We start from the raw sequence: 16,294 nt of genomic DNA, 5'->3' as shown, positions 1-16,294 counted from the left end.
TCCTGGAACTCACTCTGTAGACCAGGCTGGCCTCAGACTCAGAGATCTGCCTGCCTCTGCCTCCCAAGGGCTGGGATTAAAGGCATGCGCCACCACCGCCCAGCCCAAATCTCTAATTTTTATTATATTATACACTACTTCATGGTACATTAAAACTCTAAATTAAGAATTATTCAAAGTGGACTTATGTAGGCATAAATTTTTTTGCAACCTATTTTTAATAAGAGTTCAACTGTTGTGGATCGTCCTGGTCCTGTTCTTGAGAATCAATCATCTAATGAATAAAGGAGCCATTCACTGGGCAAGTAGGCAAGACTTCTGGTTTGGACAGAGGAAGAGAGGAAGCAGGAGAGGGTTAAGTCCTTTTGAGACTGGCACAAAGTTGGATAAGATGTAGCTGCTAGAGCTTTCTGGTATCATGGTGTATCTGCTAGGATTAGCCACTGGAGGAATCAGATTTTAATAAGGTTTACAAGATTAGGCTTTAGTTGTTGTGCCCAGAGGTTAAGTTACCATTGTTTCTAAATTGAGTTTGTGTTGCATTTTCCTTCTCGCAGCAGCTCCTCTGGGTTCAAGAGAAAAAGGTAAGGCGTCAAAGCATGGATTTGCCAGATGTGTACCAAAAGGCCTTGGGGATTTGGAGCACAGGTTGGCAACTATCAGTAGGAACCTAGAAAGCTGGGTGGAGAGATTGTGGAGTTCTGAGTCAGAGTCTTTATGAGATAAAAACAGATTGGCTATTGCCCACCAGTGCATGGTCTGCCAGGCCACCATGGCAATTACTGGCACTAGGGCAGGAATGTGCCAGTAATTTTTAAAATATTTCCCACAACATTCAACCTCTCCTCTAGTCCACCATCCAGCACAGGAAGTGGAAGAGAAAAGTTATTAGGATATGGCAAAGTAGACCTGATGAGCAATGTTTTTTGTTTGTTTGTTTGTTAGTTTTGTTTTGTTTTTGTGGGGAGGGAGTGGAGCTTGATCTTTTTTGACAGCAGTTCAGTCCCATAGCAAACACAAAATTTGATTCAGTAGCTGCTGACCATTCAGTCCTCCATGCAGGCAGACACCAGGCACGGACCAGCATCCTTTCTACAGGCTGACACCAGGCACAAACCAGTAAGCTATATTTCAATCCCAAAGATATGACCAGGCTCACCAAATGGCTTAGGTTAGGACACCGAGGAAGCAAACTCTCACAGGAACCTCATGAGCAGTTCTTGGGAGAGTTTCTCTCAATGGTGGCATTATCACAAGTTCAGTCTAATAACTAACCAGTATAAGCTGAAGCAATACATACATGTCTTTAGCAAAGAATAGTGAGGTGAAGCAAACAAAATCAAAGTTCAGGACTCATCCCTGTCTGTGGGGTCATATTTATACTCCTTCATCAAGCAGCCTTACTTGTGCTTGCTAGATCAAAACATCCTTTCACCTGTGTCTGCTTCAGGCCTTTCATATGTTTTCGCAAGATATCCTTTCACCTGTATGCCCCAGCAAAACATCATTTGATGTAACTAACTTTATAAAGGAACTAGAAGTTTCTACTTCAGACTTACATTTGTATTGAGAGCTCAGTATTATAAGAATGAAGCCAAAACCTCATAGAGATTCTAAGAGATCAGATTTTCTATACATTCTCTTGGGTGCAAGAGAAATAGTTCAAAGGAAGGGCTTCTTACATATATCAGCACTCAAACTTATTGAAGAGAGTTCTTTAGTATATGACCAATATTGTCAGGAGGTTTTTTTTTTAATGAATTTGTCTTTCAGATAATAAAATGCATACATCAAAAGGACTGTGAGATATACAGCGAGGAATAACTTCTGGCAGTATTATCCACACAGAAATTTTCTGCAGTGTTGCTTTTGAGGATATATTGGGTAGTTCATTCATAATAATATGTTAGTCATATCTATACACATTTCTAATTAGTTTTTGAAATTACCACATACGATATTTTGGGTTTGGTTGCTGATATAGGTAGGAAGAATGCTATAAGTAAGCATGATATCCAAAGCCGTAGTGTCTGTTCTTTTCCAGGCATTCATGATGGAGGATTAAAGGATAAACTCTGGCTCTGATTTTGGGGTTCTTCTATGCAGATATTTCAAGAATTTGGCTCAGAAACTAGTAGATGAAAGGCCCTATTTTCTGGTTTGGACATTTGCTCAAGCCTTGGAAGTTAGCTTCTCCATCTGGTAGGTAAATTTTGTATGCATGTTGTCACATGTAAATAATTATTTAAAGGTGAAAAAAGGAAATGCCAATTACTTTCTTTACTTCTGAATTATTTCACCTTGTAATACAATATATACTCCTGCATTTAATTCCTCTGTATGTATGTATGTGTGTGCGTGTGTGTGCGTGTGTGTGTGTGTGTGTGTGTGTGTGTGTGTGTGTTTTGAGGCAAGGTTTCTCTGTGTAGCCTTGGCTGTCCTGAAACTCACTTGTAGACAATGCTGGCTTCAAACTCATAGAGGTACAACTACCAATGCCAGTGTTGGGTTAAAAAACTACTATATCACTGCCAGGCTACTGTATTTATTCTGAACGATAATATGTTGTGACTTTTTTTCTAAATTTGGAGCCAAAGTAAAAGTCATGTATCATTCTACATTTTCAACAAACATGGTAGAAGATATATTTTTCTCTATGCATCACTTTGAGTAATTTTTCCTATATATAATTCAATACAATACGTGTTGATGGATAAACTATATTTAATATCACAATTGTCACATGATAATCATTATGACTATATTCATTCTTAATCATCTAGTGACTTTTCTAACTATCTAAAAATGGGAGTCAGACTATTACATGACACTTAAAAAATGCCATTAATGGTAAAATTAGACAGGTTAAAGACATTTGATATTTCCAGAATATTTACTTTAAATCTTTTTATAAGTTACTTTATTCTTTATCAAATAAGCATGATGACTTAACCATTTGTTCCCTAGTTAGAAGAAAGCATTCTTCAGGATGTTTTTCCCATTGTGTATAGCAGAAATTTTAAAAATAAAAGTCTGCTTCTTCTTTTTTTTTTTTTTTGGTTTTTCGAGACAGGGTTTCTCTGTGTAGTCCTGGCTGTCCTGGAACTCACTCTGTAGACCAGGCTGGCCTTGAACTCAGAAATCTGCCTGCCTCTGCCTCCCAAGTGCTGGGGTTAAAGGCGTGTGCCACCACTGCCTGGCAAGCCTGCATCTTCTAATGCAGAACACTGATATGTCATTTATAGCTCAACAACAGTGTCTGGCTGTGTACAACATAAGGGTCGTGAAATCTTGCTTCTCCTATCTCAGCCTCTCTATTGGTATTATTTATTTCATGTTTTTATACTATACTATGGTTTTTAGAACAGCTTATATATTTCAAAAGTATTTATATACCCAAAAGAAACATAGACGATTAACTAGGGAGGTGGCTTGTAAGAGAACAACCAAGTGAGAGTGAATGCTTTGCTTGACATTTGTAACATATGTATCAAGTTTGAAGAAGAGGACTTTATGATTTACTCTTTCTCTGAGATGAGTGCTTTTCCAAATTATCACAGTGAATGAACCAAATTCTTACCTTCACCTAATGTCTGTGCCACTCTCCAAGCAGAACCATTGCTCATTGAAACAGTTGGTGAATGACTTTATGGATAGACCATCTTAATAAACACTTCATTTCATAAATGAATGTAACCTGTTATCTGTGGGCTGAGAATAAAGACACTCACTCAAGTCAAATAGCTTTGACCAGAGCAGGAAGTCTGTATCCAAAAATCGAGCCTACAATTCATTTCTTGGTGCAGCAGAACTATCAATTCTCAGCTTAGCTACGATGGAGGTAAAATCCTTTGGTGATGTGAGGTTGAAATACAGCCTCATTACAATGAAACCCAATTTCTAAAAAATTGTTCTTATTTTGGGATTATGCCACAGCAACAGCCAAGATTTTAAACACTACTAAATACAAAACAAACCAAAGACTTTATATATTTATGTTCATTTAAGAAAATACTAGTAGTGATGTATTATTTTGAAGTATACACTTAATATGTTTGGAGTTATTTAAAATTTATGTTGAGAAAAATGTACTTTCTCTATTGCTGTAGACGAGCATCTACATAAGACTGTTAAATTGACTGTTGTTTTATATCAAACAACTTTTATATTACTTATTTTTATTGTTATAATATTTTATAAATTTTAAGGAATATGACAAAAAAGATATTGTAGGAATTGAAGGGGAGGTCTCTGGGAGGAGTGGGGTACAAAAGGGAAACAAGAATGTGATTCAATTCTATTTACTTAAAATGTTTTTAAATGTTAACAAATTCAGATAAATTGAAATCATGTAACTTTTCTCATCATAATGCAATAAGATTTAAAAAAATGAATAAAGTCTTATAAAAGAAACAAAAAGATATTCATACAAATTTGAATGATTTAAGATTCAAGCTCTTATAGTAAATGAAGAACCATATCACAAATGAATAAATATGGGGAGATCATTTAATTATATTAAAATCTCAAAAAATTATTAATAAAATATATTAATTAAAAAATAAAGGAATCATTACCCCAAGGTCAAATGCAGTTGATAATAGTATCTTGAGGGCTGGAAAGATTACATATGATTGGATAGTGTTTTCATTTAATTTCATTAGAGAGGAAAATCATGAAGAACATTGACCTCCTATCCAAGTGTTTGCCTCCTACTGGCAGTCTCAAAGATTGGGTTAGTCCCTTCCAGGATTCTGTACCCTTTGAAGGCAGCACAGGATACTAGCCCCTGCTTCTGCTCCCATCAAGTGATTGATAGCACAGACATGTAGAGTGCATCTTCCTCACACTTCAATTGGCCTCAACACCAGCTCACTCAGAAACACAGATGCTGAGATAGAAATAGTCTAATTTCTCTGGCTCCAAGAAGCAGATGACAAACAGGAATGACGGGACTGGAGCAGAGGAGAAGTACTGCTGGAGGTGGCATGCCAACAATAAAGTATGGCATCACTGCTGCACAGAAACCTGTCCAAAATAAACCAACAGCCAGAGAGGAGGAAGAGTTTGGCTGCTTCTTCTTCTCCCATGACTCTATAAGGATAGATGTGACGTCAGATGTTCTTGCACCCCCAAGAAAGTCATTTCAGCCTGCCTTTTCTCCAAGGAGGTAGCAGATGGAGAGAAGCTAGGCTGTTGCTGCTGCTGCTGCTGACCCTGGATTATCTGGAGAAACAGAACTATGGAGCAGGGAGATGATTATCAGGAGACTCTTAGACCTGTTGTCCCAAAACCTTCAATGAGTACTCTTTGAAATTTCATCTAAAGATAGTGGGAACAGGCTGCATTTTGTATAAAAGAATGATACCCCCTGACCCCCTTGTAAACATGGCAACTTGGCAGGAGCCAGGGAAGGTAGTGACAGATGAATAGTGCAAGGCTTTTGGCCACTGAGTGATAGTCCATCCTCCAGGCTATGTTTTGACATAATCACCAGCATTCTTTCCTCTCATAGACTGTGTCCTTCCCACCTTCATATCACCTCACAGAAAAGCACCTGTTCCACTCAGGCTGCATTAGCCAGGAAAGCAGCATAATTGGGTGGAAGTAAAGAAAAAGAGGAGAAAAAAAAAGGATCTGCCACCTTCCTTCTGACGTTACTGAAGATTTAAGCCTGGCAGATGTGGTGAACTCTTGTAATGGATAAAACATTTCCTTGAGAGATAGAGATTCCCCCTTTTCCCAAGTAAGGATGACATAAGAAAGGGAGAGGATGGGCAGAGGGCTTAATGAGGAAGAGAAGACAGGACCAAGCCTATTAAAGTCATACAGAACACAAAACATTCTCAGCAAGGGGCAATTGTGAGATTGTTCGAGTATTCAGGAACTGAAAGGAAGCTGAGTTTTTATCCTTGAATCAGCAGCCTGCACTTGAGACAATGCCAGCAGTTCTTCCCATGGCACCTACATCCACAGAGAATTTTCCTTCATCTGACAAGTGATCATCCAGCCATGCACATCTGTCCCAATCTAGAGACGTGGCCTTTTCAGGACTAATATACATCACATACACACAACATTGCTACATCCCACAAAATAAGAGTGGGACCCGGTAGCTGAAAAGCCCTTGGACCTGATGCTCATCAATACTTAGACAAGGAGAACAAACTCTGTCAAGATTAGCCCTGAGCCAAGAGTTATACCTTGTTATAGATGATACAGAAAGAATTAATATAAATATCAACATTTTGTGAGAGAAAAGAAAAAGAGGACATAAACTTAAATTTGGGAGTCAAGAGAATATTGACATCATGAAAAAAATGATATGAGGGACTCGTCTAGAAAAGTGAGCAGGTAGAAGTCATCCAGAAGATGGATCCACCACAGAAGCAGTGTATACTGGTTAGTGTCACTGTCAACAGCATGGTCTTCAATCACCGGGCGAAAAATCTTAATAGAATAACTGTCTTTACCAGGTTGTTCTGAGTATGTTTGAGAATGGTTGTCATGATTTCTGTCAATTGCTGGAAGAGGATAGAGGTCACTGTGGGTGGTATGATTCCCTACCTAGGTGATTCTGGGGGGTATCTAAGGAATCTTGCTGACTATGAATGTGAACCAGCCAGAAAGTGAGCCAACAGGGTTCTTTTTCTGCCTTAAGGTTCTGCTTAAGTCCCAGTTCTGGCTTCCCTCAAGGATGGGCTGTGACTTGGAAGTGGAAGTCAAACAAACCCTTTCTTGTGTTTAGTTGTTTTGGTCAGTGTGTTGACATCTGCAGAAAGAAAAGTGGGGCAGAAGGTGAAGAAGGATGGGCTGGAGATAGAAACAAGAATAAACTGGAGCAACAGAAACACACAAAACCAAAGTGGCTACTACCCAGACTCATTTTAAAGGCTTAGAATTAAATGGCAAGAAAAACAAAAGTTCTGATGTATCAATTTAGAAAAAGCTGTTATCAAGTACTAAATGTCCCTTAAGGAAAATTAAGGGAAATTGGAATAGAAATTCAATGTCGCACAAATAGAAAATTATGTGGGAGGCATAAAAGGAATGTCTTAGAACCTACCTAAGCTTTAACAATTAGGAAAATCGTACTGAACCTTTTATTTAGTACTTGTCAGAGACTATATAAAGCAGTAGTTCTCAACCATCCTAGTGCTGTGAACCTTTTGTACAGTTCCTCATGTTGTGGTGATCCCAACCATAAGATTATTTCATAACTATGATGATGCTACTGCTATGAATCATCATGTAAATATCTGATATGCAGAATATCTGATATGTGACCTTTCCCCAAATGAATTGCAACCTATAGGTTGAGAACCACTGATTTAAAGTCAACTAGAACTGAGGGCCTTTGTGGGAATTGAGATGCACTAGGACTGAAAGACCCCTGGGGGACACCCCCACTCAAATCTCGGGAGGACGTGCACCCAAGGAATCATGAGAGACATCTTGATGTAATTACAAGAGGTATTTTTAATTTCAGGGCACTCTGGTTTGACACTATCTCACACAGGAAATAGTGGAGCCAACCACGAGGCTTGAAAGTTAGGGGTTTATATAGGGAAAAGGTCTGAGGGAACAAAGGGATCAGTGTGGCCGTACATGATTGGCTACTTCAAATATTAACTATTACATGCAGAACAGAGTGGAAAATTCCTAAAGTTGGTGTTAATCTGAGTCAACAAAGCATCTGACCTTAAACCATATCTGAGAGGACCAGATGGTCCATTACTTAGTGTCCGCCAGGCACGTCTTTGCAGGCCTGGGCCTTGGACATGTCCTCGTTTGCCTAGACATGTTTTCCTCTATGTTTATAGTTTTGTGTCTTCTTGACCTGCCAGCTCTTATGATATCTAACAACTTGCTTGTTCCTTCCCAGACCTATGTGGGCCAGCTTGTGATGGATTCTTAGGCCCATAACTTTTCTTCCTAGTCAGCACAGGTCTAAAGCTTTAATTTTTCCTTTCAGGACTAGCTGCTTTTGGAAATTCCCCTAGCTGAAGCAGGCCATGGAGATAACTCCCTTCGTTAAGGCAGATGATGTTACTGACAGAACTCTGTACATGGGGACTGGTTTTAGTGTCTATTATTTATTACAAAGGTAATACCAGTGTCACAAAGGTAAGAAATCCCCTGGGTCAGAATGTTATGTCTCTGGCCCAGAGTTTGAAACAACACTTTTTCCACTTGAGTTTAAAAAAAAATCACAAGGAATATTACATGACTTTAGTTTCTTACAGGTAAATATTTGAGTACCTACAGCTGCAGATCAAAAGGATTCCATCCTCACTTACCAAGTGTGATTTTGTCTAAAAAGATCCAAAATATTTTCCTTTCATCCCCATTTGTTCTATTGGAATAACTGGGAAGCAGGAAATTTTTTAATAAGTAGAATGCTGGCCAGGAAAAATATTCTAACACTGTAGTAATTCCGATAACACATTCTGTTTGGATCTAACATTAATTGAACGTTTTACTGAGTTCCATTCCTGGCATCTTTTACTTTGCCATGGACTTGAACAAAAATATATTCCCATGGTTAAATGACTTGTCCAAACTCATGAAGAACAGCTGTGAAGACTATCAGTCAAACAACCTGGCACAGTTGCTGCTGCTCCTCTACATTTCTGCAGGTTGCTCTGTCTAACAGTGAAGTAGGTCAGTATTCTAAGCCATTGCACCCATGGAGTTAGAATCCAGGCCACTCAGCAAAAGCATGTGGGTTGAGGTATCAGCTGGAATCCCCAGGTGTGCTCTATCCCACCACACTTAGTGTGGCTCAAACAGGTACAACTGACACAACACACCTGGGGATCTTTGATTTTCAGATAATAAAGGATTCATTCCTTTACTTTAATGTTGTTTCCCACTTTGTCTCCTTCATTTCAAAAAGGTGGTCTCAGTTTTATCTCATCCAGTTTCGTGATTGTACACTTTCCTCTGGTGACTCTTCTAAACCCTCAGGTTACAAATTATCTGAAGTGCTGTGAAAAGTTGTCTATTGGATACAATTTCATCCTGCCTCTCTATTAGGCCATATTCTCCCTGGTCTATGCCCACAATTAGAGTACTAAAACCTGTTGTGTTTCTAGAAGGGCTCATGTGTTTTCTACAGCATACAGCATCAGCCTGACCATAGTCAAAGTGAACATCAATGGGAGGAAACAGAGGCCTTTGCACATCACAGATCCAAGAAAACTTGTCAACCTACTGGGAATGTAAATGGACTCTATAAATTTGGTCATCATCATGAGAAAAAAAATTGACAAAGAAGTTTTTGACATTACTAATAGAATTACTTATAGAGTGCTAGCCTCAAACAATTATATATATATATATATATATATATATATATGTATGTTTATATGCATATATATGCACACATGCAATGAGAATTATTTAAATTGATTAATATAAAGCTAGACAAATAATGTAAGCTTTTTATGATATAAAAACCTTATTGATATTAAGACTCAAGCAGGTATATCTTAATACTCTCAAAGCAGAACACAGAAAAGGTCTGCCATAAAAAGTTTTCTAATGGGTCTAAATAAAGTGATAAATTGAAATTTTTCTTCTCTATTTTATATTTCTCAGCTTACACATCCTTACTTTAATCGCAATATCCCAGTAAGTCTCCTAATGCTTAGGGTGTTGAATCTACATTGTCCAGAAGAAGGATGAGATACAAAATAGAGCAGTGCATGTTAAATCCAATTGGAACTGTTGCTCACACTGATTTCAAAACATATTCTTATTTTCTTCTTACAGGCTGCGAGTATCCACATGACATAATAATGACCAACCTTCAAAATACCTGCAATAGATTGAACTCAAGAATTTTCACATCATTTCCTGCCTTACCTGGATTGTTTGGGAAAGACCTAAACTCAGATGCACAGGGACATTTCACCTTAAAGCCCAGAAGCTCATCTAGAAGCCAGCAGCAAAGTGAGTCCTCTACTTTCTCTCAAGTACCATCTCAGTTCTTATATTAATTTGGCATAAAATATCTATGCATGTTGTTCTTTTCTTGCTTGGGGGAGGGGCACTGGAGAAAACACACTAAAAACAAAACAGTATGCCCCAGGTCCAGCTTGAGATCTCTATAATCTGATATCAAGGTGAAGCTTGATTATAGGGAGAACATTCCATTTGTTCCACACAATTAGTATGTATACATTTTCATGAAGCCACATAAAGCTGATGAGAGAAATTTAACAATGGTTCTTCTAAATTCTCAGCAAGAAAACTAAAAATGGGAAGAGTTTCAATATGACATTTGAAGATGATAGAAAACTCATTGATGTGAATAAATTGAGTGTGACTATGAAAACAGATATGACTAGTGAAGCAAATGCCTGTATATAGTTTTGGAAACTTGTTTTTTAAAACAAATTGTTTTTCATTTTTTGGTTTTTTTGCATACATGCATACAAGTGTCACCTGATACAAATGCATAGTCAGATGCATTTGACTACCAGTGTTCTTAATTCCCTGTCATGCTACTTTTTTTCTGAGAGGCAGTTCAATTAGATATCAACTATCTTATGATTCACTGCAACTTAGACAACATCATCTTGTGAGAATTCCCACTGGATCATGTCTTAGAGAACACTAGCTTATGTCTTACAGACATCTCTAAGATTAATAACAGTGTAGAGTACAAGGAAGAAGGATATATAGACACTACAGGATACTTAACCCATTACAACAGGGATATTATGCAATTGAAATTTGTTTTTTTTTTAAAGAGCTGTGTAAATTACACTATTCCAGGTAATTATCTCATCTCCTTTTTAGATACAGAGGAAACTTTGCATAAGACACGAAGACGGTTTTTGACATCTTGATTCAAATGTGGCTCTATGCCCTACCAAAATGAAGTTTGCACTGTTCCAACTATTAAAAAAGGAAAACTCTTTGGGCAAGAGCTTAGTTCGATTTGTACAGAGGGAAAATGGCCCACAGCAATTCTGGACTCTCATGGCTCATTTCTGGCTTTCCTAAAGAAAGTCTGATTAAAAAAACAAGTGTTGCTTGATCTTTCAGGGTTAACATTAGGGTATGATGTGGACATGAAAAGACTGAGGCATAAAAGCAATTCGAAGTCCTTCTTGTGGACTGCACCTCTGCACAAAATGGTCTGGTTCTCACAAGCAAATAGTGCTGCATGTCCAGTGACAGGTATTTCCCTTTCTTCCTCTCAGGACATCCTGTCCCTGATAAGAGAAAAAATACAGGGCATATTTATGGCATGTCCTAATGGAACATCATGGAATTCCCTGAAAGAAAAATTAGATACTGGGAAAGAGATGGAAATAAAAAGCAGTCGGTGCATGAAGTGGCTTGGCTACTAAAGGTAGGGAAAGTCCTGGCATCGTCCACCCTCAGGATTTCTCTGAGTTTACATGAATAGTTTCCTTCATCATGCATTCCCTTGAGTGATAGCAGATATGTAGAAGAGAAATCTGGTAAGCTCAAAGCTTCCTCTGCTATTCACAACATAAGGAATAGGGACTCAAACAAAGTTCCAGTCAGAATGAGCAGTATCTTTCATTTGATTTTTACATGTGGCCATGTGGAGGGTCACTTCATACATGCATACAAGTGTCACCTGATACAAATGCGTAGTCAGATGCATTTGACTACCAGTGTTCTTAATTCCATGTCATGCTACCTTTTTTTCTGAGAGGCAGTTTTCTCTTCCTCAGTATAGAGTATGTGACCTCTTTATGTATCTCTTTGCTACACATCCCTAATAGGACCTTATGACCTGTATGTCTCTATTTCATGAAATATTGTTATCGAAATTCAGGTGCTCATTACTGTGAAGTAGTTATTCTTACATTGCCATGCCTTCAGCACCATAAAATGATAATTTTATTTCCATATTAAATTAAAATTTAATTATGTCATTTCCTTTGCTCTAAGTTTGTTTGCTGTAAATTTTCCACTTCTGCTAAAAAAAAAAAAAACACGGCCCATTTTCATTTATAGTTATTATTATGTAGATAAAAATGAGTTGTAAATATGTTCAAAATACCTGAATAGTCCATTATCCTTGGTAGTATAAGGACTATTTCTTTGAAGTTTGTCTTCAAAAGATTTAACTCTTTCCAGTTAGTGTTACAATTTTGGATGATTTTTTGGTCAGACAAAAAGTATATTATATTGTCAAGTGTATTATATTGTTGGACTATCAAAATGAAGACTCCTGAACATTTCTAGGAGACCCAGTCTCAAAGCAGATTTCCTGTTCCTCTGATGTACAACCTTTCTAACTCTTTTAACCAAAGTTTGGAGCCCAAGTTTCAGGAGTCAATATGTAATATGTTCACAGTGGGGCTTGGAGCCACAGGACGTTTTGTACTGTGTACTTTGAATAGCTGTCATTTTCTGTATTAGTATCTATTCACTGCCAAAAGTTTCTTAATGTCTGGGTAAGGGATACATTATCTATAAATCTTAGCTTAAATATTAAAAACAGAGTTGGAAACCATGCTTGTTTAATGAAATGGTGATAGGACCTTTTCTAAGAACCATGGCCTCATGTGATCCCATGCTTGTTTAATGAAATAGTGATAGGACCTTCTCAAAGAACCATGGCCTCATATGATCCCATGCTTTCAGTAATAGACATGTTTCTGCACTTCAGAAATTACATAATAACTTGATATAGTCGTCTTTGTTGTAGTTACCATAATTTTATATTTCTGTCATTTAAAAATAGTACTTGTCGCTGGGCAGTGGTGGTGCACGCCTTTAATCCCAGCACTTGGGAGGCAGAGGCAGGTGGATTTCTGAGTTTAAGGCCAGCCTGGTCTACAGAGTGAGTTCCAGGACAGCCAGAGCTATACAGAGAAACCCTGTCTCAAAAATACCAAAAAAAAAAAAATAGTACTTGTCTGGGCAATTATGGTGCACACCTTTAATTCTAGCACTTGGGAGGCAGAGGCAGGCAGATTTCCCTTTCCAGCCAGGGCTACACAGAGAAACCCTGCCTTGAAAAACTAAACTAAACTAAACTAAACTAAACTAAACTAAACTAAACTAAAGCTAGTATTTGATCAGAGGTATTGCTCTCTTAGGTTTACTAGTTTGTTCAGGTGTCCACTAGAGGCACATTGAGCCTCCCAAGAGATTTTCCTGCAATTCAAGAACATCTGAAAATCTGCTCTTAGTTTTCCAGTTTTGATGGGCAAAAGTTACTGGGGCTACATATCAGTCAACACTCTAACTGGGGAAAGATTGGTAGCTTTGAAGAGAGTTGGATCTAAACTAAATTTTAGAGTTGACTATGTTTTGAGTAATCTTCATAATTTATTTTTTCTGCAAAATATATTTTCTCTCTCTATAAGGAGTTTCTTGGATCGATAAAAGGAAGTCTACTGACTTCTAAATTATGTGACCAGTGGCTTGCTGTACCCTAAAACCTGAATGACAAAGAAAAATTAGCAGCAGTACAGAGGTAATGGATGGCGAATTGTGTAAACCACATAAACAAAATAGAATTGATATTTACTTACACACATTAGAGATTACATAACCCATAAATATTGACTAAAAATCCTGACTGACAACAAAACGTTTCAATTGTTCACAAACATGGAAGACATTTTCAAACGGAGATGTGACTTGGGGAGTCACTGTGGACCATGCTTATGATTATCAGCTCAGTATTCCAATTAAATTTCTCATTTTCACCCCGAATCTGGGGAAACACTTCAATCAATATTTCAAATATACATTCTTACTTCCATTTTATTTGTGGAGGTCCATATATGATATACAATTACTCTGTCCCCTTCATTCCTATTTACAAATTGAGTAAAGTTGTTTTAAAATAACTGGCTTTTTATTCAGTCTTTTAGAAAAACTCCCATTAACAAATGCTGCTCTTCTGGGACAACTATTCAGGACACTACACACGATTGCAAGAAATTCTTCTGTTAACCAAGTGTCATCTTACCATCTATCTACTGAGATAACTCCTTATATCTTATGGCTTCCTACCTACCACAATAAAATATTGGCAAATTATATTGCCAGAAAAGGTAATTAGACATGAATTTTATGTCTAGCTTTGACAAGCCTTTACAATGAGACAGGAATAAAGGATTATCCTGGGTTATGTTGTAGTTGTTGTTAATGGTTTGGTTTTCTTTCATTTTGTTAAAGAAGTACACCTTTAAATGGTGGTTCTTCCTGAGAAGAATCATTGGTACATTTTAAGTAAGTTAAATATAAATGAGTATTTGAGTTCAATGACTCAGTCTTTTGTCAGTTGTAAATTAGAATATCCTTCAATTAACACATTGAGTGAAAATGCAGTGAAATGGTAAAAATTCTGGGTACTGGGTTCAGCAGTCAAGACTGAATTCTGATGTAATCAGTGTAGAAGGTTTGAAATTCTACATATTTTCATGGTAATTTCCTCCACAAAAACAAGGTAATATAATTTGGATTGTTTTTATCAGATATGATTGTTAAGACTCTTGATTATTGTGAGTAAATATCACATTGGCCTTTTGATGCCGCTTATGATTGGTTTAGAGAAAATATAGAGTACACTTTTCTATGGGAGCTGACTTTCAAATACTATATTCAAATACCAAAACTCCTAGAGTATTGATCAAATGGTTATTTTGACTATCAGCATTTCAGTTTCTGATTCATTATCAATGGATCAATTGCCCTTAGACCAGAAAGGAACATATTGTAAGGCAGCCTAACTGAGAATAAATATTCTTTGTATTGTATAGGATTAATTATCAGAGAGAAAAAATAGGGTTCCAAAGGACCTGCCATTGGAGTTCCATAACTATCCAAATAGGCATTATTTGAAATACCTCCCAACATAAAAAACTTTACCATTGCATCTGCCCGGAGTCATCAGATACATGTGAATGTTACTGCTTGGATGAATTTGACTGTCTCTTGCTTTTTAGTTAGCCCATGGGAAGTTTCAGGTCGATGGTGCCCACATTCAAAAGTCATCTCTTCTCCTTTAGTTGTTCCTATGTATAAGCATCCTTACAAATATACATAGCCACAAATGTTTCAAAGACCAAAGTTACTCAACTAGAAAGTCCATGTCACCTCCTGGCCATCACAAGGTGAAATATGGAAACCGTCCTCTTATGTAGTATTGCACTCTAATGATCACACTTGAAAAATCTGATTTCACAATTGTTTTTTAAATTTCTAGCAAAAAGCCCGCCCCCATATTTTATTATAAGTGTTTTGCCAGAATTTTGAATTATATATTTTTAGCCTCCAAGACTCATAAGTAAAATGTGATTTTTAACCATGCGAAATGACATAGACCCTCTGTGTTTGTTCCATTTTGTCACAGATTTCTCTGGTAATATTTATGATTGAAAACTCTCCCAAAATTTTTGGGATAGACATGGTTTCTGTTTGGCATGAAACAACACTTTTTCATCCACAAGGAGCAAAGTCCTGATGTTCCCAAAATACTCCATTGAACATCAGCAACAATGGAACCTGAACATGGACTCAGCAGCTGCCCCAGTGAGAGGACATGCACCCCTGGACATTATGCACTGAATATAAGTCCAGCTGCTCCTCTTGTCTATGAGGGCATTTCAGGTGTGTATAGATGTTCTACTACCATAACTTAAAAGTTAGAATCATTTATCACTGAAACTATGAATTATAACAAACACCAATGCAGAATTTATGAAACCATTTGAAGTGAAACTTTACCTGTGTATTATAGATAATTTTCTATTGTAAGATATTGCCTCCAAGTTTTGGTACCTCTTTCAACTGGTCCTGAATTTATGTAAGAGGTAAATCCCAGAAACAAGTTTAAGTAATTAATTAAGAATATGTCACTTACTTTGATATATTGAATAATAATTTAAATGTGTATTGTACATAGAACAGCAATTCAGTACCAAATTGGGTTTCCACTACATAAAATGTCTGGCTTTTCTTAAAATTCCTTTTTAGAGCAGGCTGACCTCAAACTCACAGATATTCTCTTCGATCAGCTTCTATGATTTGGGTAAAAAGGCACAAACCACCATGCTTTTCTCTTATGTAATTCTTAAAATATAGCATAATATACACATATGGGATACATAGATACTATGAACTCAGATTTGAGCTCTCAGTTCTGGAGATAGGGGGAAGCCAAAATCTGTAATAGAAATGCAGTCAGGCAAGTTGTATTGTGAAGCACAGATATTGCTGTTAATTTATAGTTGCCCTTGTCTATTCAGTCAAAAAGTCAAACAGGTGGACTAAAAGATTGGTA

The 16,294-nt window shown here is 37.2% G+C and overlaps 1 pseudogene; it reads left to right on the top strand.

The window, feature by feature from the left end:
• Nucleotides 1–4,946: 4,946 nt before the first annotated feature.
• On the top strand, nt 4,947–16,037 carry LOC116094890 (annotated as a pseudogene).
• Nucleotides 16,038–16,294: the final 257 nt, after the last annotated feature.

Source organism: Mastomys coucha, unplaced genomic scaffold (genome assembly GCF_008632895.1).
Source record: "Mastomys coucha isolate ucsf_1 unplaced genomic scaffold, UCSF_Mcou_1 pScaffold17, whole genome shotgun sequence".
NCBI classification, from domain to species: domain Eukaryota; kingdom Metazoa; phylum Chordata; class Mammalia; order Rodentia; family Muridae; genus Mastomys; species Mastomys coucha.
Note: the sequence above shows the minus strand (reverse complement) of the source record. Positions and strands in the feature narration are given on the sequence as shown.